Genomic DNA, 23,557 nt, shown 5'->3' with positions numbered 1-23,557 from the left:
TGTGTGTGTGTGTGTGTGTGTGTGTGTGTGTGTGTGTGTGTGTGTGTGTGTGTGGAGGCGGGCCACTTTCCCAACAGCGCCTGGAGGACAAGTAAAAGCAGAGAGGGGCGGACTGTAGTCCAATTGTAGAGAGTCTGACTGGCAAAAGATGAGAATATCAGGTCAGGTACGACGTAAGTAGAGGTGTACACTGCTTTCTAAATGTGCCAATTGCCTGGGAGACATTTCCTTGGTCTGTGAGAGAGAAGCATGCAATCTGAATGATGGGTTAGCTAAGGCAGTCTGGTGGAAAAGCTGGGTAATGCACAACAGTTGGTGAAAAATGTTTTGGTATGCTTGGGAGATGTTTCTTTTATATTTGGTTAGCTATTGTACATACATTTATACATTCTTTCTGTACATTTGTACTTTAGAATAGTAATTCTAGCCTATTTATTGTTAATTGTATACTCTGTATGTTTGCTGTGTGTCTTGAGTTTTGCTGCTGTAGCACTGGAATTTCCCAATTTGGGATCAATAAAGTGTATCTAATCTAATCTAATCTAATGCACATAGCTCCACTGGTGAACTTGCATGATATAGATATACGTTATCCCCAGTTTTCAAACTAACATAAGAATGGGATAGATTTTTGTGGATGAGGAAGTACAAGGCTCTGGTGCTGTGTCCTCATCAGTAGGTTGAGTGCATTCTCAATGGCTACTGAGCTCTGCCATGGCTGTGCCTTGTCATCAAATCTGTTTGAGATATTAATGCACAGCAGAAGAGTGCCGAGTGTCCAGTCTGTGACCTCAGCATTGTATCTCTGCCCCTTGCTGATGATTCGGTCCTGCTGGATTTGTCAGGCTGTGGCCATCAGTGTGCACTGGAGCAGCTAAAATTGAAGCAAGGGGGATGACCGTTGACACCTTCAAGTCCAAGAACACAACAGTGTTCCTATTAATGGTTGATTGTTTTTAGTGGTTGGTAGTGAGGATGTGTGCCAAAAGAAATGCAGTAACTGCAGTCATGCAGATGCTGTATTGAACTTTTGTGGTGACAGAGGAGCTTAGCTTCTCTCACCTCTGGCAACACATTTTGGGTAATGACCAAAAGAATGAAATGGATAAAAGCAGCTGTGATTTGTTTCTATTACAGGATGGCTGTGGATACCTTTCATGCCAAAGCATTTCCTACACAACGTCTCAAACAAAGACTGTTTGAACTATGCAAAGTTGATTCAAAGTTTATTTAGCTGTTGTTGCATTCCACAGTGTTGCTGCAGCTAAGCCAAAATTATCAGCACAATGCAAGTGTCAGCTTTAGTTTCAAGCTTTGCGTTGAGGCAAGAACAAGAACTTTAAAAGTAGTCTTTAAAAATGATGTTTGTTCTTACATTTGGACTTCTGTTCACTCTCTCACAACTTTAATGGCACCCCGGGTTGATGTCTTGTTGTAATGCCAAAGATGATTAATTTCACAGGTACATGAGAGCAGTCATTGAAACAACAGCCTATGTTTTCCTGGAAGCCATTCTTTTTGATGGTTTTGTGTGCTTTTTGAGTAATAAAAACATTTAGTGGAAAACTGTTTCTTGAGTAAGAGCATTTTTAATTAATAGATTAAGGCTTCATGCCAAACAGAAGATTTGCCAGCTCACTGATTGCAACTCAAATTACCCAAAAAAATCAAAACGTGAGGTGAAGTGTTTTTTGCTGTTTTTGACCTCTGGAGTAAAGCCTTTTCCCAGCTTAGGGAAAACATAGACTTAAGATCTTTTTTATTAAAAATTGGTACAAAAAGCTTGGATTGGAACAAAGGATCTGGTACTGTTGACCAAACCCTGCCCAGCCTAAATTAAAGGCTGACCTCCATCAGTGTGTCACAACACATATTAAAGTGTTACATTGTCAAAGTTTGCTTCATTTTTGTTACATGAGTAAATTCCCTTTTAAGAGATAACCCTTATTACCCTTGCGCATACTGATAGAGGTTATAATGTGCGTGTAGCAAATGTTTAAATCCACAATCCATGTGAAACAGAGAGACTGACCTCTTTATTAGGAGTACTGAGAAAAAGAGCATAGTTTCTTTCCAGCGTGATGGAGCGAGGAGGTGACAGCACGCAGGCCCAATCAAAGTGGCCCCGTTAAGACAGCTGCAGCACCGCTGGTGAGTGCAGAGTGAACACCGTCTTAGCCGGGAGCTAAGGTGTAGAGAGACAGGTGAAGGAGAACGTGAGAGAAGGATGAAGTCGTAAATAGAAACACACAAACATAGACAGAAAAAGGAGAATCACGAGAGACAAAGAAGAAGTATAGAAGGAGAAGGGTGAATTAAACAAGGTTGTCAGCTTTGGATAAATAGGATTCCATTTTGAAGTATAAACCAGAGATGAGCCAGGGTGACTGAGAAGGGTAGTGTGCCAGTAATGCATGTCATGAAACATAAATCCATCAATTCCCATTCCCTGCCTTGGTGGACTTCAAAGACAGGTGTCAAATATAGCTAGTTGCATTGCAGCATCAAAAGTATAATGTGAGATGAGCATGGGAAGTACAAGTCTGTCTGGGCAGTATGTGGACATCCACTCAGAATGCCCCCACCTTTAGTTGGGCAAGTCCTATTTTTGGCAGTTTTTGTGTTTATACAGCATGAACACGCTCGGTTGTGTAAAGAATTAGAATGGCTTTCCGTGTTTGCTTTTTAAACACTACTTTTGTTATTAAATATGATACTATCACTAAATATTCTGGTCATGTAAACAGTTTATTTGTATGTGTACCTGAGGAAGGGGTAAAAAAAGAGACAGGGAATACTTTATGTGTGAGTGAAATAGAAGAAACCTTCCTCTGACACATATTTCAATCAGTATGCAGGACTCCTGGGTCACCATGTCAGTTTGCTTTCATCAAAACCTGCTCCACACAGCTCATGAGACAGCCATGTGCGCAGACACACTATACAAACACACACACATACAGACACAGCCCGGCTGTCACACTAGGCAGCGCAGATGATGGGCTTGTGGGAGGCAAATCCACCTCTGTTCTGTTCCTGCTTAGAAGAGTAGTCAGAGAAACTCCCAAACCAGGCCAAGGCACGCTGAAGTAGGCCAACCCTGGGACCAAAGTGTCCTGCAGTTCCATGTAGGATTTTATAACCAGAAAGTACTTAATTCTTTTGCCTTACTGTAGGAGCCCATAAATAATAATCAGGCTCATACACCACAGTATTCAGCAACATCGGGTATTTAGTGCCTGTGTTGTTTCAGTCTTAATCTGTTGTTGTTTGCACTGCTGCTTGGTTAACACTCCTAATTCTCTATCTGGCACATAATTACGGCTCCCAACAGGATCCAGCATGGCAGGACTGGCGCCATGCTAGCTTTCAGCCTATTACATGTGTGTCTATATCTGTGTGTGCATGCGTGTAACAAAGAGAATGCGGTTTTGCTAAAGTTGGTGAAAGAAGGATAGTAAATACAGTTAGTGTGTATGAGTGTGTGGTATAGGTAGTCATTCATGAATAGGTGAATGTGTGTTCATGTTTGGGTGCAAGAACAAATTAGGACATTGCTAAACACATGCTGGTAAAGAATCATCCATTCCACCATTACCTCTTCTCATCATTGTGCAGAAAGAAAATACAGTATGCACACCAATGCACTCCTTCACTCACATTGCACACACGCACACACGCACACACGTGCACACACACACACACACACACACACAGACACAGACACACACACACACACCAAGCAGCTACCTAGTGAGTCAGCAGTAATCATGCTCCAGCTCTGCTCCCAGAGAATCATGTGTCTGTCTGTGGTACATACACACAAATTAATCTTCTCACACCTTGGCCCTGCACCAAACTCTACACTGACACTGATCCAGACCAACGCTTACTGCTTAAAGAAGCTTGAAATCAGTGGGCTAAAGAGATGGATCAACACCCACCACTGGTCTATGTTCAGCTGAGACTTCAGCCGCTCCAAATACTGTGATAGTTCCAGTTCAGAATCAGTTTAACGATAACGTGATATTGGTTGGGACAATGGCAGTTCAGACATTTTTTTGGTAAAAACCCTTTTAGATTTTTTTTTTTTTAATGTCAATCTATAAGAAATAAAAGTCCCCAAGTCTGTAACTTTGACATAAAAACGCAGGCAGGATATTTTTAACTGAATCCATCAGATTGATTTGATGATATTGCATCTATATCAGTGTAGAAGAACTCAATCTCATCTGCTGATTGCCTGAGCTCTTCACATAAAAGAAGCGGGAATGTTTCATTAAGGCTGTGATAATTCAACAAGATATACTGTAGAAATCAGAGTGTAATCAGAACTGTGTACAGGGTAAAAATGCAAGAAGGAATTCATTAAAAGGATACGGCCACTTTACAGGCAAGGCCTTGTTATTGAGAAGTATGAGAGTTGAAGTGAGGTTTCCTTACAGTTACATAGAGTATTGTTATCGCTCTGTGTTTCTGAATAAATGGCAAGGCTTTGTTGCTGGCCTACAACCAGCAGACCAATCTTGGCTAAACAAGTCCATACTCTCAGCAGAGCTAACGAGGAGCCAAATCAGGGTTTTGTTGCACAAAATCACCACGGCACACACCACAAGTCAGTGTCAGTTAAAATGATTCTTTACTTGTAATTACTGTATATTAACATGCAATGATAAACTGACTTTGACAACGACAACAAAAGTTTGGTATAATTTATCAGAGTACATAGTCTCTGCTTGTTGCACAACTGGATGCTTAGAGGCTTCCAGCCAGCAATCTGCAGTACCTAATTATTAAACATAAAAATACAGTATAAATATATATAATATAAACACTTTCCCACATTTTAGGATATTTAGTGTTTGATACTCAATACAACATGACATCAGGACTTTGCGTAAACATACCCGCCCACTTTCTTAAGCCAAGTGACGTATTATCTGTACACATTTTGAGGAATCCGTGTGTATGTCTACGCTGTAGACAATGGGCGTAAACATACACGCCATTTATTGCGAGAAAAAAGTGACGGTTAAGTTTAGAAAACGTGACACGGTTGGCTTTATTAAAAAAACAAAACAACGGTTGAGTTTAGGAAGACACCCGAGACACGAAGAAAACATCACATGCAGGACACGATCCCAGGTAACGTGGGAGAAAGTCCTGTTTGACCCATCCACCACCCTGACCAACCTCCTTACCCAGATGTTCGTACATCTTGCTACAGCGTAAGTTCACATGCAATCGCAAAGTAATATAAGTCAATTGAGGCCAAACAGTGTAGATAAACACGCTGAAAAGCGAGTTTACATCTTGATAACATGCCAATAATGGCATATGAATTGGCGTGTCATACATGCGCCATTTCATTAGATCAGTCTGCTCAATACTTGCAAAGAGACCCTGTTAAAAACTGTCATACTAATTTATAATATTTATTTGCCTGACACTGTAATGACACAAAGAAGTGGGCTTAATTCCTAGATTGTTATGTGACAGGCTGATTATTGAATAGAAGTATATGTTGGTCATTGCACTGATTGACTGAATTTCATAGTGACACCTGTGGGACTGTTTTCCTTTGTGTGTCAACACAAATTGCCTTGTGGGACAAATAAAATTGAGGATAATATACAAGTTAGGTTGGGCAGGCGTCCGTTATAGCCTTTTTAACAAGAAAATTATCTTTTTATGTACAATGTATTCTCAGTGTTGAGTGCTGTTTTGACTAAAAAGAGCTTCCAGACATGTCATTGCCTATAGGTTGAGGAAAAAATAAAATCCTCCTCCCTCCAAAACCCCACCAAAAAACTGCTAATGTTAACAAGAAGGCAGAGTCGGACTGTCTAAATGACGTGGCAATGAAAAGGCTATTCAGTCTAAAATATTAGCCAAGCAATCCCCTACTCTATTCTGTTGGAAGAGCAAACAAAATAGGAAATGGGCAACTAGAGTGGATGTTTTTCTGGCCTCCTTCCAACTCAAAACCTCATCTCTGGCTGCCGTTAGTCAGACGTAATGAGTGTTGGTGGTGAGAAAGGCTGATAATATGGGGGACAAATGTGAAGCACAGAGAGGGTGTTAGTGCTCCAGCATTTTTTGTAAGTGTGTCTTTCACTGAAACAAACTGTTATTTATTTGCACCATCGTGTTTAATCAAACCATTGATTTGGGCTTTTAAATTTCATTAAATAGCAGTGGTGGAAAGTAACACAGAGAAGTTTTAACATTCATTTCCGCTGCTTGGGCGTCATCCCATCGACAATGACATCTAAATGAACATTAACTACCACTTTCAGAGGTATCCATTTTCTGTTTTGCAATTGGTGCTTTTTGTTACAGCTCTAACTAACAATTGTTCTTCATTTCTTTTATCTTTATAATCTTACTTTCCTCCTTCACTTTATTCCTTTCTCCCAATACATTTCCACCATTTTAAAGCTATAGCTATTAATTGTCATTACAGCCTGCTATGGCCAGCTGCCACAGATGCCCTTTAAACAGCACTCTTCATTATAAAAGTGAGTTTGCTTTTTTAATCACAGAATTTGGTGCTATAAAAATGTAGGCTTTATTTTGTTCTTTACAATGTCAAGTACTTCACATCTGTCAGTGAAACAAATTAACATTTAGTGGGCATAGAAAGATGTAATATTAAGTTAAGCAGGGATAAGGATTTGTTAGTATACTACATATTTAACCAAAATCATTGTCGATTGTACAACAGACTATACTGAACGAAAAAAGCGGGATTAAAAATGCTGGATGTGAAATTGGATTCAAAATAAGAAAATCAATTTGTATTGCTTCCACATGTATTTTGTATGACCTTTAGAGACATTGACACGGGCATGTCAATGCATCATTCTCAGTCAGTTTTGTCAAAATGCAAAAGCAGAATGAGGGAAGAAAAGGAAGAAATGAAAAAATATGTCCCTATCCTCACCAATCTTCGACAAATTTGTCTTTCGTCTTTTTCTTCAGACTTAATAGCGGTCGTTCAGAAATGCTCTTGAAATGCACACAAAACTAAATGGGTTGTTTTACCACCATAACTGTCTCTATTGTGTTCATTACCACCAATGTCATCATAATTACGCTCAGATCTCATATCATAACACCACCTTTATCAGTGGCATCAGCTCTCTGAACTGGCATTTTTGTCATTCTATTTAGTTCCGGCCTTAAACAGATGAAGAGCAGCTGATGTTAACTTACTGGTCCATCCCCGTTTCATTTGTATGAGATCATACTTCCAAAATACATGTTTAGAGTGCTTTGGTGATAAGCAGAAGGATGATGGAGGGTGGTTCAACAAGGTTTCACATTTGGCCCAAAGTTTCTAATTTGGATGAGTCTGTGCTAGCACCTCAAAAGTCCTTTTCTGAGATACTTGATTAACTCTTAATAAATGGCATCCATGAGTTGAATATTATGTACTTATGTCTGAGTCCTTGAGCTGATTTAGTGTCACAGCCCAGTTCATCCTGAACACCTGATTCATCATGATGTAAGATGCTGAATGTGGCTAGATCAGCAGTCTGACACACTCAATAAATGTAGCCTTCAGGTGGAAAAATCAGATAAAGCCTGTCATATGAGATTTTTAAACCCTGTTAGAAAAAGAGCAGAAGGTATAGTTCAATATGAAAAGATGATTTTCTCCCCTTAAATTTAGTAATAAATGCAATTGGGTTAGCAAAATGTATTAATTTCCAATTCAAGTAAACCCGTTTAAAACTGAGCACAACTTCCCCATCTTGATTGTTTGTATGAGGACTATGCTCCTGTCATTATTGTAATTGTGTTCTTAAACATTTTGTATTGTGGAAATATGACTTCTGAAAGTCTGGGGCCTTGGAGGTTTTCCAAGCAAAGGTAATCTTATCAAAGTCTTATCTTGTGAGGAGCTACTCCCTGATGTCCTTTCCTTGAATAATGTTCTGAAAGGATGAAGAAGAAAGGGAGAAGGATGACAGGCAGAGATTGAGGGAGGGTGGTGGGAATTATTAAAGGACGACAGGAAGACAATGGCGGTAAGAAAGCTAAAACCAGGAGGCTGTTATAGCGATAAGACTGGAAAACATTTGTTCAATGTGTTCTGGGGTTTCTGGAACACTTGAGACCATTGTCCTCTTCATACATTAGAACCAGAGTGACAAATGTGACAAACAATTGTGCTTCTGGACACTGCTGGGCAGATTATAGAGAGAGGCTAACAGAATGTTCAGGGGATTAGCAGTCTACTTGTTGTAACGTGTAAATATTTTGTACGTGTATTTATTATGGATTACCTCACACAACCCCAACAATCCACAAACTGATTAAATTAAATACACATTTTCGAAATGTCAGCTGGAGAGAGGATGGAAAAAAGGTTACAAGGCAGAAAGATGGTTTGCCAAAGGTGTATATAACAAACGCCATGACGTGTGTGTGTGTGTGTGTGTGTGTGTGTGTGTGTGTGTGTGTGGTATGTGTAGTGTGACTGCTGAGTATAGGTTTTCCTAAAATATTAGTATTATAAGTATAATTGCTGTACATATAGTGTATTGTCAAGATATTTAATCTTTTATTTGACAATGTAAACATGTAAAGACCCAAATAAAAAATAATAGTGTAAATAAGTAGTAAACAAAAGGGGAAAATAGGGAGCAAGCAAGAGACAAAGAGAGAACAAACCAGAGAGAGTGACAGACAGACACAATCATCAGGCACTAAGGTATCGGGCATGCTCAGATAACCTCAAGCCAGCTGCCATAGCTTTAGGCAGGGACTCTCCCCACTGTAAATGTCTATCGTTTTTGACATTGGCTACCCTGAGACATGTGTTTCTAATGTCTAGTCGGTTTAATAATTCTCATTTCAATTCTTGGAAAGCAAAATAGACGTAAAATGTAAAAGAAATTACATTACTTAAGGACAAGACTGTTGCCCTGCATTGCATCTACATCCTGAAAGAGACTTGGTGATGTTCATAGTCAGATCGACTTTCAATAAATGTTGAAAGCATGAGTGACCTATGAATCCCTATTAGTGGATGTTAATTGAAAAAGCTGAAGGGACAAGTGAACAAAACATCCTGATCCGGGCATTTTTCATAGGATCACTATATGCTATGTTAAGCCAGATCAAAATCTGATCCTTTATTTACTGCAGTCTACTGTTTTGTCCTTCTTACCCTGCTAGTTACCCTCTTACCAACTGTTCAATGGTGCAAAAATTTGCTTTTCCCCAACATTAGGTATCATTAGCGAGCTGTCACTAATTGACATAGATTCCGTGAGTAACTTAACAGGCGAAAAGTTAAATATGAGTTGACTTAAAGAGCTCTCTGCATCTCTTGTCTGTTCTCGATTTCAGTGTTTTATTCATACTGTGTTTCAGTTTAATATTTTTGGAACCAGGATATCCAGAATTTCGATCGAACACCTCCAACTTGTGAAACACAAGGTGTGTCAGATTAAGTATGCTACAGCTGTCAAGGTTCTATAAGTATAAGAAATGGATGCAGAATTGGCAGGTACCCAACATTAAAAGGACTATGATCAGAATCGGGGCCAGCAAGTGTACGTCTTGCAACAGAGGCCTGACAAAATAAATGCTCTGCACAGTCGAAGAGTACATCCGAAAAAATAGGTGTGAGATACTGTGCAGAGGGACTATGGGCTATGAGGGGGGGGGTGTCTCCCACAAAACACACACACACACAAGGAAGGCAACATAGTGACACAGCACTGGTCCTATCCTCACTGCTTGGCGTGCCTGGAAACCATGGCAGCAGTGTTTCACAGTACTGCAGCCGTCGCCATGCCAACAGTGGCGGCAGCTTTCTGTGGGGATTAGACCTGCTGGTTGACACCTGACGAATGCACGGACAGGGACACGGACACACACACATGTTGCCACTTAAAGGTAAAGGGAACAAAGAAAGGGGTGCACGGTTTTACACAGATTTACACAGGTGGGTAAAAGCACATGCTGAGATGCATGAGGGCATGCACATGTGAGCAAAACTAGGCTTTCAACAGGTGTACAGAAAGGAAACCTTTCTTTTATCCCTCTCTTCTAATGTAGTTCTGAGTCTGCATGCTCCACTCTATCTAATTAGGGAGCCGGCCTGAGTCTGGCTGTCTGCATAAAAACGCACATGCTTGTATATTCATAAACACATCTTCATCTTTCTCCTAACAAAACTCACATGTCTAGTACACACAAATGACAAGAGCGCCCTATCCCTTTCTCTCTCTCCACACACACACACACACACACACACACACACACACACACACACACACACACACACACACACACACACACACACACACACACACTAATAATAACCAGGTCTCCAATGTCAATTTGAGCTCTCAAGGACTGTGGCTGCTGAGCGAGGCGGACTCGACAGAGAGAGAGAGGGAAGAGTAATGGCATAATACATTCAGGTTCTTATTCATGCTGATTCTCCCGCTGGGTGCACAGACTCATTTACCTAAACAATACATTTTAGACAGGGCAAAGAGGACACAGAGTTAGGGCCGGGTGAGTATGTGTGTGTGTGTTCTCGGTTGACTGATAGCCTGCTATTGCCCTTTATGTGCTCTTAAACGTTATTTTTGTGTCATAGTGAAAAAGCTTTGCGTACAATATGTATTAGGCTCAAGAAAAAGATAGCGGTCACTGAGTCAGAGCAGAGTATGTAGCCAAGCTTTGCCATGACATTGAATACCAACTGTCTGCATCTGATAGAGAAGAAAGAAGCCATAAAAAGGCAGCCGTGGAAAGGAAAGGCGAAATAAAGAGAGGCGCTTGAGTTGATGAGGTTGAGAAATCTGGTACTTGACCTCCAATGTGTGCTAAGCATGAAGAGAGGAGGCTGAAATCTCCCTTTCTTCATCTATCTCTACATTCCCGAAGGCTGCCTGTGTTCATTCAGTCACCCATACTTGAGCATAAACAAGCACATATACTGTGCATACAGTATACAGCACACATATTCTGTACTATACCTATACACATGTATTTATTTAGAGAAGGTATTTATGAGAAGGTGTGTCCAAACTTTTGGCCTATTGTTTGGACACACCTTCTCATTCAATGTGTTTCCTTATTTTCATGACTATTTACATTGTAGAATATCACTGAAGGCATCAAAACTATGAATGAACACATGCGGAATTATGTACTAAACAAAAAAGTGTGAAATAACTGAAAACATGTCTCTAGTTTCTTGGGAACACAGTAACAGGGCTCATGTGATCATAGAAGTTGTTCATAAACCCCAAGGTCAGCCAATCTTATACGAGTTTGGAGTTAGGAGTGGGCGATATGGACACAATCCTCCTTCACGGTATATTTAATTTAATATTGATATCCATTGTGATATAATCTTTAAGGGATAGTTCAAATTTTTTGAAGTGGGCTTGTATTAGGTTCTCATCCTTCACCATATTTTCACCAGTTTACCTTACCTTCAGACAACCCATTCCAAAGGGGACCTTAAGCTGTTAAATCGTGCTATTCAAAGCCTCCTTTGAAAAAACAGCATTACAGTGTTTCACCTCGCAGAACACATGAGATGCGACTGCTGCCTCAATTGGTTTGTTTATTTGTTAGTTTTCCAAGTTTCTAACCCTTTAAGACCAAAATCACACAATAACACAAATGGAAAATTACTTTTTGTCAAATGAGTGTGGTGGCTTTGAACAGAGGATAGATCACTGCTTTGGTTTCCTATCTGAAAGGACTGTGTGACTGCAAGATAAAGCAGTGAAACTATTTTGAACATTAAACTGATATTGATTTGGGCCTTTATAGGTAGATAAAATAAACTTTGCTGTGTCCCTGTCCATAGTCAGTTGATCAGTTGAGAATCGAATGTTAATTATGAACTAAACTAAAGGTACATAACAGTAGTATAGAATAGTGTGACTAGTCCTGCCTCTCTCCAGCATCCTACAGCTAGTCTTCTTCGTCCCATTGGATGGATGTCTGCATCATCTCTAAACACTAATGAATGTGGTGTTTTCATTGCTTTCAACACCATTACTTTCTGAAAAAACAGTAAGAACACATTTTAACTAATGTAAAGATAGAGTGTTTTTAACTTTTTTATAGCTGTATATGTAACCTTAGACATCTGAGCTGGACATATTGGTATCTTTGCTCTTTAACTTGTTTCTCTCAAACAGATAATTGTTTCATTCTTATTTTGTATGTATACACAAAAAAAGGCTATCTGAGCTTTCTCTATATAAATATCGTATATGTTCACTAACTAGTCTAAAACAAGACAACTTCTTAGGCTTTCAGCTAAAACTGCAATCAGCAGTGTTTGATAAGCACCAGACTGAAATCTATTCTGTTTTGAATGTGTGGTTAACAGTGACAGCAGTGTGTTAGCATTTGAACAAAGTGCAGTAAATCCACAGTGTTGTGCAGGTCATGGTTAAAGTCATGGGCTAAGTGTGTAGAGTTTTGAAAACTGTGTTCAAGCAATAAAAAACAATCTAGAGTGTGGTCCACAGGAACTGCTGCTGTGCAGACTAGAGTTAGAGTTAGGCCGCAAAATAATACAATTTTAATCACAATCACGATTTTGGCTTCCCACGTTCAAATTTGCGCGATTGAGCAATAAATGCGTCATTCCGTTTTTTTGCAAAGTCTGTCTACCACTCCGTAAACCACTGTCTGATCATGAGCCAGTCAGAGTTGTTCCCTGCACCGCGCAGTTTAGTTTCTAGATGTAGACAGTCACGGAGGACAGAGTACCATGAGGAAAATTCCACAACAGATAGCAGTTGGTCATGCGTCAGTGACGAGGTTTACCAGTTTACTAGTAAATGCAACATTTTGTTCCATCTGTGTTGTTTTTCAGACAACAGCAGGGACCAGTGCTAGTTAGTGTCTGTTAGCTCACAGAGCTCTAGGCCGCGACTAACATTTTTCCTAGGTTGCACCGGTGCATCTAATTTCCTTGCATCCGCTGCCTCTCCACAAACAAAGCAATGTTGTTTAATTTGTGTTAATGGTTTTATTTTGCATTACAGGACCCATTACTTCTATAAAGCCGTGCCTGTATTTGGATCTCTCCGCGCAGCCCCGCCGCCATTCACCCACACTGCTCCCATCAACATGGAGAGACACAGCGGCGACAGCTTCGGCCCACACTTCTGACATTTGTCCGCAGTTTTAATTATTATTAACACAGCTTTATATTGTTAAGTAGGAGAGGCAAACCTGTATTTGTACCAGCGTTTCCACTAACTTCGGGATGTGGAGTAATGTGTGTGTGTGCGTGTGAGATGGAGCCTGCTGGACCTGGGCGAGAGATGTGACCCATGGCCAGAATATCATAGTTCATAAAATGCAGCGCAGTGATGATACAGACATTTCATACACACGACGTGTGTAACTCTGCTGACCCGCCCTTAGACCTGTGCTGGACCCATTCATAATGAGTCAGCCATCTCTCTGTGAGTAGCATACATCCATCACACTCCCTCTCTCCCTAGCTCTTTTAATCAGTTATAGTTGAAAATAAGTTAAGGAGATTTTTTTAATATATACTAGGCTACTTATTTCAGATAATTTTCATTTACATGTGTTGCAGCTGTATGTACAACATACAACTTCAACATAAGAGGGTTGTATTACAAAATGGATGTGAAAGCAGTTATAAACAGCCTATGTGACAATACAGTTTTTGGGTTAAAATAAACAAATAATCGTGATAACTAATTGTGATCTCAATATTGATCAAAATAATAGTGATTATCATTTTGCACATGTGACTAAAAACATAACCATTAACCCAGCCTGACACACACACACACACAATTGCCATAATAACTGCCACCGCAACAACTCTGAGATGCTGAAACCACAAACGTATTTACCCAGAATTTTTCCTCTGCACATGAGGATAGATTGATCTGTCCTACTTCAAACCCCCCCCCCCCCACACACACACACACGCACACACACACACACACACACACATTCATAGAGCACGCACGCACGCAGTAATTACTGATAACTGAGAAACAGTCATTTACTGCCATGCTGTTTAGCCTGCTGTTTGTGGGTGATTTTTTCAAACACACAGAAAGGCTTAGATTGTTTCACATGAGCACTGCAGCATTATCTGCTCAATGTTTTCTGTTGTTTTATGTTCTGCATGTCAGTAATGTCGAAAGGCAAACACTTCTGTTTCTGTCCTGTTCCTCTGGTTGGCGTTTTGGGTTTCGCACACATTTAAAGAGTAATGATATTTTTAAGGTTTCCTGCCCAATATGTATCGGTTACTTTTGAAAATGTGATCTGTGTGAGTTTGTTGTTGATGCTGTCTGTGTGTGTGTGTGTGTGTGTGTGTGTGTGTGTGGCACCTGCCTGAGGGCATGTTTGCACAGCAAGGTGTGCTGATCCACTGCAGAGATTTTTTCGTGGTGTGAGGAACAGGTGAGAGATGAGAAAAGGACGTTGACAAGATGCCCTCCCTGTGCTCACACAACAACAGAATCACATCCTAATAGACGCACAACCTTACACACTGTTTGCATGAGTGGGAAAACAAGCTAGAGCAAACACTGTTTTGCCATTCTAGCACAAGAAAAAAAAATGCTGCTGTGCTGAACATTCACTCGAGCAAAATACACAATCCCGCATTTGTTTAAAAGTCTCCGTTTCCCAAAGTTGCCAGTCTGGCATGAGTTAAAATCAGAGAAATATGCAGCAGATAATTGGGAACATATCCTTACAGCACACTGTTTATATGAGCCAATGTTTTTGTGCATTATGCATCCAAGTGCTCTGAGCATATTTGACAGCATCTAGAGCATCTAGAAAGTATGTTCCATCGGAAGTATGCGGCCTGCTGCCACCAAGTCAATATGTGGATATGGAGTGTGCGTATGTTCTGGAGTTTACGGTGATAGGTCTGTGTACTGTGTGTGTGTTTTTGTGAAGGATTGAGTTTGTGATTGTTTTTGGAGTAAGAAGCCACAATGTGTGAGTCCGTCCCAATGTGCTCTAAATATCTTTTACAACCCCAGAATTCTTTTTCTACTTAGAATAATGTCTATGCCAATATATTACACAGTACACACATACACAGAGTTAAACCACTACTGACCTATAAATCCATGATTGTAATAGGAGATACATTTTATTCATTTTAGAAAACACAAATGGTTTGGAGGCATTTACGTATTTACACCGACGTATATAATGAAATACCATATGTATCCTTTAGTGTAGTTCAGATGTTTAAATTAGAAAAAGTAGTTGGGGCACTCACGTTTTGGTTTGCACAATGACAGGTTTGTTTCAATCTGTCTTTATCCAAATATGAGATATGAGATCAAACAAGATGCTTATCTATAGGGCCCTTTTTCCTTAATTCAATCAGCTTTGTGTACTTCCTATTGTTTTGCTTAAAAGTTGGCAGAAGTCTGGTTCTGCTTCTTTGTTTCTTCTTTCACCACATTTTTTTCTTAAATCTGTGTTGGCATGATTTGCAAAGACAATGTGCTTTAACTCAACTATGTGGGACTCTTTTTTTTAAATCATGATCTCTGGTGGGTTTAGCCATGGGGTGATAAGTTACTGTTTACATGTGACATGCGTCATTTTTTTATTTTCTGATTATTATATTTACCTTAAAGATTTGTTCCACCTATTATTAGTTTTTCTGAAGAATTTATTTTGAAATGTATCATTTGTTTTATTTTTTTCGTTGCTTATACTTGTGCTCCCTATCCTCCACCCTTGGCTCTACAATCCCTCTGGCCCTTTCCCCCCTTCCTGCCTCCCTCCCCTGCATCCCCCCCTCTGCCCAATCAGTGGCACTGGCTAGGGCTGCTAATTGAATTGGGCTGGAGGTCTAATTCTAATGTGCAGCAGATGGCCGGGGCATTCCTGCATTCGACCAGCCGCGGGCCGCCACTCTGTTCCACACTGCTCTGCCCAGGGTAATGTAAACCACCACAGAGAGAAGGGGAGAGGGGGACAGAGAAGAGCGACACACCCCTACAGTCACCTTGAGGTTACACACAAATAGGCAAGGTCTCGGATTTTTTCATCAATTGTATTCCCTCAGTTTACTGTGATTGAGCCACAAGCAAATCATTCACACACTTCATATATGCTCCATATATATGTATACATATATATATCATATAAACTGACACACAGAGACAACTGTGGAGTTCAGCCACTTTGTGTGGCACATATAAACAGGCATCTAAACATCCACAGCAAAGGATCTGTTTCCACTATCTTTGTCACGCTTCAGTGGATTCAAGCATCACTGGATGGCAGTGTTGAGCTGCACTGAGCACTCTGGATCCGGTGATGCTGGTGAACAAGGTTCCACTGAAGACATAATAAAGACACAAATCAATGACCATAATTCAAAGAGAGACTCAGCCTGGGTTAGAGTAATAATTACCCTGGTTTCTGGTGCTGCATTGGAAAGTAAACATTGTAAGTACAAAATCACAACAGACAGCACGGGAAGAAAGGAGGAAGATAGAGAGTTAGAGGAAGAAATCGAGAAATATAAAGGCAGAAGGGTGGAGAACTGCAGAAAAAGAGAAGGGGATAAAATCTGAGCAGCTAATGTAATAACAGCCAAACACAGAGATGGGAAAAATTGCTTCTCACAATGGCCACTATCACCAGCTATCAAGTGCAACAGGGACGAGGCATCAGGGAGCGTGTGTGTGTGTGTGTGTGTGTGTGTGTGTGTGTGTGTAATAGAGCGTATGTGTGCGCACGAGCAAACCCAGCGTACTTTATGCTTGTGCGGGGCTGCGCGTGCTGTTTTGAGATGACTCCCCAGAGTGCAGCCTGAGTGCTGTGAGGAAGATTATGAGTAAGATAGAAAGCACACATGAATTTGAGCTTTGTTGTGTGGCAAGATGATAAAAGATGGAACTCTTTGTCAAAGCGCGTAAGTGTATGTTTTGCGAGTAAATGACTGACAACACAAAACAGCCGTTTGGGCTGTGGGTGTGACAGTAGCTCTTTGTACAAAGATCTTAGATTTGTTAGCAAGTGCATTTATACATTTTTTCGCAAATGTATGAGCACAAGTAGTCATTAGATGCTTTTCAGATCTCTATGGCTGTTCTGTGTGTTTGTGCCGTGGTCTGGGAAAAGTCAGAGATAAATGGCTGAGACTGTGGGTGGTAATTGAATGTGATTTGGGTAGTGTAAAGTGCTTTACTGCATTTAATGCAACTTCATCTGTAGAGCTAACAGACAGAAAAGATTCAAAGCCTAAATCCAGTGCTACAGCAACTCCCTGCAGTGTAGTTTCTTGCTTATGTTGTTGATTCACTGGTCCTAACGATGCTGCATCTTGTGACACTTGTAAACAGTTATGTCCTGTGTTAACTCTGAGGGCTTTGTGTGATCTGTGTATTTGTGTTAAAAGAGTTAGACTCTTTTTAGTTAGCTTAGCAGTTTTTAGTTAGCTAAGCTTCTGTGAGTGTGAAAGAACCTCCCAATAAGATCTTCTAAAGGAGGGCAATGTCAGTTGTTTGGGTGGGTCCACTACTTTCTCACAGACTTAACTCAGGCTTGAGTCTCTGATGTATTTACATTTGGGTCTTCGAAGTAAGCATTTGTTTTGTTGAAAAGTCCAAAAGTCAAAACTCGGGAAATGCTTTAAAAAAAATCCTTTCTATTGTGCAGCAGATGGTTGGAAGAGTCAGAGGATTTTGGAAATGCCTTTAGAGCAGCAGTAAGTGTTGCTAAACCACCTTCCGGGTTTTTCCAAAACAAATCTGGGTATATACAGTATATGTTCAGAGAAACGGATGCTTAGTTTTTCTACTTGAATTTAAATACACAGAAGGCTAGCTTTAACAACTATCAACTATGGACTGCCAGGAAATTTGGTGCAGACGTTATCATTTTCTAGAAGCTAAATTATAATAACTTTTATGATACCCTGAATTTTTATCTAGAGCTATGGGGTGAAATATCAGCGACAGCAGCAAGTATCAAATATTTGTTTGGGCTGACCAATAATAAAAAAAAAAAAAGAACAAATCCTCACAATTGAGTTGTTTTGCACTTTTTGCGGAATTGGCATGTTTCACACGCTCTCATGCCACATGACGCTTTCTCATGCAGAGAAGAAATATACATATATAACTGATAACTTACAGGTGTAATATGTAGTATTGCTCACTGTTTGTAAACAAAAGCGTTCTCGTGGGTCATAAGATTTAGAGGGATGACTTTTGTATTTGTATTAAAACCTGTGTCATGAGGGTACACCGAGCCAGGTGTTTTAAGATGGCTGTAAAGGGAGTCACCAGTGTAAAGGAAAGACCTTTGGTATAGTACTACTATACCATAACAGACTTTAGCTTGACAGCTTTATTCTGCCTAGCTGGCATTGACGCAATAACCACTGGTTGAAAAACCAGCATTATCATGTTCTAGAACAAAGTTATTGTACCACAAACTAATTTATGTTGGCAAATCCATGTTTCTGTTCATGCAGGTATAATAGCTTGTATCATCTTAGCAATCCATTTCATCACAAAACAATGATGGAAATAAACCACCAAACAGAATTCAGTGAGTTAGCATTCAGACTGAACCTTTGACTAAAAATAAGGAATTGCTGATTGACAATATTCTCCAGATGCCCATTAGCAGGATGATAAATTTAAGAATGTTTTCACACTTGGCCAGATTTAACTTTTTAAGTGAACTCTTTAAGCGATTAATCAGCATTATGTAGGCTATGATGTCTGGAGTTTGGCAAGTATGCTGATCAACCATAATTAATCATCATCGACCATAATTGACTTGGCTTTTCATTTATAAATGCTTTAAAAGTGTGAATTCAGCTTGCTGAACTTTGTAAACCAAATTTGTGGGGGTTGAGGAGTGATGCCCTCGACTCCTGTGGTGGGTAATGTGACAAAAGGCCTTCTCATAAAATGCACTGATACCAAATTTCACTCCAAACTAAACTTGTTTTTATTTTTATTTTTGTTTATTAGTCCCCAATGGGGAAATTACTGCACTACACTCTGTGTACACACTTTTTGTTAGTACTCACAGACAGGCCTGAAATACACACACATGCTCAGGACCTATACATGCACTATACATGGGGAGATGTCAGAATGAAGGAAATTGAAAAGTTGGCAGCCCTGATATAGTGTATGAAAGATGCTTTTGTGTAAACCTTTAAGGCTAAGACAAGAAGGGTCTTTGATTGATGTGGTACAATGTATTGTGTGGTGCAGACTCCTGGTTTTGTTACACACTGTATCTTTATAGTTTTGTATTGTGAGCTAACCTAGGATTTCCATCCTTACTCACCTGCTTATTCTATTTTATACTCTTAGAGACACTCACACTGATGTTTCTACTCCTCAGCAAAAAAAGCAGTGATGTCTCTTTCTACTCAGTAATCGCCACTAGCTATTGAAGACACACACAGTTATATCTCCAGTGTGTGTTGACACGCAGGCGATAATGTCTCAGTGTGTCTCTTACTCATATTGTCCATAGTATCATCATTAATCATTTTTCCTCTGCCCAGGCATGGCCATCAGTTATTGAGAGGTGCAATAATTTGGAATTGATTTAGTCCCCCCACATGGAGCCTGGCTCCGAATATAAATGCTCTTTTGGCAAGACAGAAGAATGAAAGCCAATGATAAAGGGCTGTCAGCATCTGAAGCTCTACAATTCTGTAAATAACTGTGAGAGATGTCTCTTACCTTCTCTCTCTTTCTCTTATTGTTTATTTCTGTCCTCTTTTTGCCGACAGAACAACTAGGAGGCAAGGCTGTAGGGAAATTGTTCCTGTTGTGTGCGTTTACTTGTTTGTGAGTCAGCTTGGAAGACGAGGAGGAGGAGACAGTAGAAAACGTGATGGATGGAATCTCTGCCCTCCTACGCAAAACCCCTTGTATTAACAAGGATACAGATTTAGGAGCCTGAGAGAGACAGTCACAGAAACCTTGAAAGATAGTTAGAGAAAAACTATGGCAGAGTGAGAGCTCCGAGCTGAAGAGCAAACTACCAAGTCTCTAAGAATGGAGAAAACATTGACGTGCAAGGGTACCTTAAGAGACCTTAAGTGACCTACATAAAGCTACATAAAGCTGTTCCCCTTCCCCCTTTAAACTACTCTGATTGGTTTAAATGTCCCATATTGTAAAAAGTAAGATTTATATGGCTTTGTTTATTGAAAATTAAGTTGAGCTGCTATATACAGTAAATACTGTGAAAGTATCAAAGTAAATGCTTGGGTGCCCGGATAGCTCAGTTGGTAGAACGGATGTTTAATTCTGGAATTCTCGACTGTCGGTAGGTGGGCTAAAAGAGCAAGGCGCTAAAACAGAGTATTTCAGACAGAGGGTGAAAACAGGACTACTCAGAGAGACAGTATGAAAAAATATAATTTTTTTTGAACATTAAAGCATATAATGTTCTAGCAGAAACCAAAATACAAGTATGAACCTGAAAATTATAACAGAAATAATAATATGGGACCTTTAACACCATATCAGATGGGAAAATGTCTAGGAAAATATAAAGGAAAGATGGAATTATACCTCTATTATAATAACATGCATGCTGCCGAACAAGTGTATTACAATAATGTTATATTAACATTTTGCATGTGATTTCTTTACAAAAATGTTGTGGAAGCAGCCTGCCTCCCTCAGCCATCCTCTCTGTTCTGCACATGCATACACAAAACACAAGTGTGGTAAACCCTCATCTCTCTTAAATAATTCCATGCAAAGTATTTTAGATTGTTGTGTGGAACCAAAACCTTAACGTCTATTTGGATTTGGGCTGGCTGATGCTTGTTATGTAAAACAACTTCTTCTGTCTTAACTGTGAGCAGACTCAAATTGAGAGAAAAGATGATTCTGTATTCAAGCATTTACAACAGCAGTTCTGCCTGCCTAGACAATAGAGGCTGAAACATTTATATTCCTCAACAGAAGAGACAAACAGGCTGATTATAAACAGGGCTTTATTCCTAATTCCTGTGTATCTGATCGTGTTTATGTAGCGTTCCTCCCTGATGTTGGTTTTGCCCCCATTTGCCATGCTAATTTATTGCTGCTGCTGTTTGCTGTTAATGCAAATTCAACACTTCCTCCATCTGTTTCAAATTACAGTCCTTTCAGCACCTCAGAGAACAATATCCTTTTGGTTGGCTGGAAGGCTTTTATTGTGAAACATCTACAGGATATGTTGACTTGGATTTATTGCAGTTTTACAGCAGCTGCGAGTGAACAGTGAATAACTGAATGATATTAATCTTTGAGAGAGAATAGATGGAAATTCCCATTCTGGTACATGACTATATTTTTGTACTGATAGATCTGATGCCATTGAGATGTACACAATATTTAATCCACCAAGTTAAGTAATGGCTTCTATTTGGGAAATGATGGTATCTGTGATCATTCTCTTTTCTAGCTCCTATTTCCCTACCTTCTTACTTTCCTTTCTAGCTTAGCTTTCTCTACATACTCATCTTGCTCTTGTCTGCAGTTTTTCTTTGTGTATGTGTGGCAGCGGTCTGAGGGAGGCTGGAAAGCAGGTGGGCGAGAGGAGTTGAAATGACACCTGGTAACAGGCTGACAGCCCCAAGGTGAGATGTGGCACTTTTATCCCTGATATCTCAACCTTCTCTTCTCACCATCATGAACTTTTAGACTCACACTAAAAACTACCATGCATATACAGTACACGCTCAAGCAATTGACACAAAACAGCAGAATTTCCCTGAGGGAAACAGAAAACATCACTTGTGAAGAATTTTCTATGCCCTACGATTTATCGTTTTACCTGAGCCTCCCATTGGGCAGGTGTTTTGTATTCCCATGTTTCTGTGGTTTCTGATGGTTGAGCTGATACAATTGTTCCTAAAGTACAATCAACGTTCATAATGTGTATTCCTGCTACAGCTTGGGGTACAGATGTTGATATATAGTATATGCTGCCCTTTCTAAAGTTTAACCTCTCCCACTAAATCAACAAAAAGTGTATTCATTCCAGGGTATTTTTTTTTGGTTCAGCTAGACATTATAATTAAAACACAAAAGTTAGCTAGCAGCAGCCATGCATTAGGCTTTTTTTAAGCACTGGACGAGTAATTTGTGCAGAGATATCTATATGCAACAAGTAAAACAAACACACTTCTTTTTGTACTTTGTCTCTACGATGCCAGAGAAGAACAAAACCCCACAATTCACTGATATTGTGTAAAACATTGAAATATGTCCCTTAACCAATGCTAAACTCTCTATAAAACAATTGCCATCAAAACCTAACTATGTCCCAGATGCAACAGATGCCTTGCTGCTGACAAGTTGTGGAGTCAGCCATTGTAAGGCCCACAGGTTTTAAAAGTTGCAGCTCATCAGAAGACTTAAAAGCTCAAGTTTTTGTACTTTAATCCCCTCTCCCTTGTTTTTGATCTTTCATTTCATCCAGTAGCCGGTAAGCTATGCTAATACAGCAATGGCATCAACCTAAACACTCCAAGAACCAGCACGTCTCTCAGTGGACTAGCACCCCTTGGGGCTCCAATCCATCAGCAATGGACCATCCTGCCGTTGACTCCTACTCAGGTATCGCGATAGTTCTTTTCCGCTTATTGGATTCACTTTATATATCGGTGTTGTACGTAACTGAATGTAATGGTGCAACCCCTTCAACTTCCACACAGACATGCACAACTCACAGCAGTCAGCACCAATTACCCATGACCCAGCTAGCCACGGAAACACATGACGCATCTATAAATTAGCTAAAGTCAATTAGGACAACTCACCAATTAAGAACAAATCTGTTACTAGAGGGCACAGCTATAATAAGGTTGCGAGAGGAGCCACACTTTAACTGTGTCCTTGCTTGTTTGTGTCACGCTCACATGAGGAAGCAGGAGTTACAGAGTGAGAGACACAGAGGGAGGAAAAGAGAGAGAGAGAAAGAGAGAGTGTTTGTGTGACTATTTATAGATGCTGTGTCAGTCTGAATACAGTGAATGTAGAAGCTTGTGTGTTCTGTGGTACAGAGTGGCCCTCATTTACAAAACAAACATACAACAGAAAACAAGTGTAAAACCGGCATACGGTCATTTCCACGCAAAGCTCCGCGTTTATAAATATAGACTTGAGCAGAGGCTGCTATCAAATCTCACTTCAAGTTTAAACTCGTGTATGCACGTTTTTCAGTCGGTTTGGACTTGCGGTGCTGCAGTGATCAGTTTAACAGGAGAAGTTATCAGTTGATCACTTATCAGCAATGGCAGATTTGGCTCTTTCAGAAGACCTATATGCCTCGGTACAATAGTGCACACATACGCACATGGGCAACAGTGGAGCACTCCATTGGATTGATTAAGGGCAGATGGCTCTGTCTTACATCAGCAGGGGAAACCCTACTATACACGCTAAACGACATAGCGCAGGAAAAAAGGAAGCCATAAATGTAATGATGGAGCCAGCTGACCCGACGCCCAGAGAGCAGTGTCCAGCACAGTCCCAAC

At 40.1% G+C, this 23,557-nt stretch overlaps 2 long non-coding RNA genes across 2 annotated transcripts in view; one reads left to right on the top strand and one right to left on the bottom strand.

Annotated features, from left to right (window-relative positions):
• The window catches only part of LOC117934950, a 19,981-nt gene extending 14,966 nt beyond the window's left edge, over positions 1–5,015 (bottom strand). Inside the window, exons 1-2 of the long non-coding RNA XR_004654628.1 lie at positions 4,870–5,015; positions 3,941–3,946 (exon numbers count right to left, since the gene is read on the bottom strand). This is a non-coding gene — a long non-coding RNA (uncharacterized LOC117934950). The remainder of the gene's footprint in view (positions 1–3,940; positions 3,947–4,869) is intronic.
• An 11,828-nt stretch (positions 5,016–16,843) lies between these two features.
• Positions 16,844–22,627, top strand: LOC117934952. Its single transcript, XR_004654630.1, has 3 exons — positions 16,844–16,954; positions 21,556–21,655; positions 22,501–22,627. It is a non-coding gene; the product is annotated as an uncharacterized LOC117934952 (long non-coding RNA).
• The last annotated feature ends 930 nt before the right edge of the window (positions 22,628–23,557 follow it).

Source organism: Etheostoma cragini, chromosome 19, assembly GCF_013103735.1.
Source record: "Etheostoma cragini isolate CJK2018 chromosome 19, CSU_Ecrag_1.0, whole genome shotgun sequence".
Classification (NCBI taxonomy): Eukaryota; Metazoa; Chordata; class Actinopteri; order Perciformes; family Percidae; genus Etheostoma; species Etheostoma cragini.
This window is presented reverse-complemented; position numbering and strand designations above follow the sequence as displayed.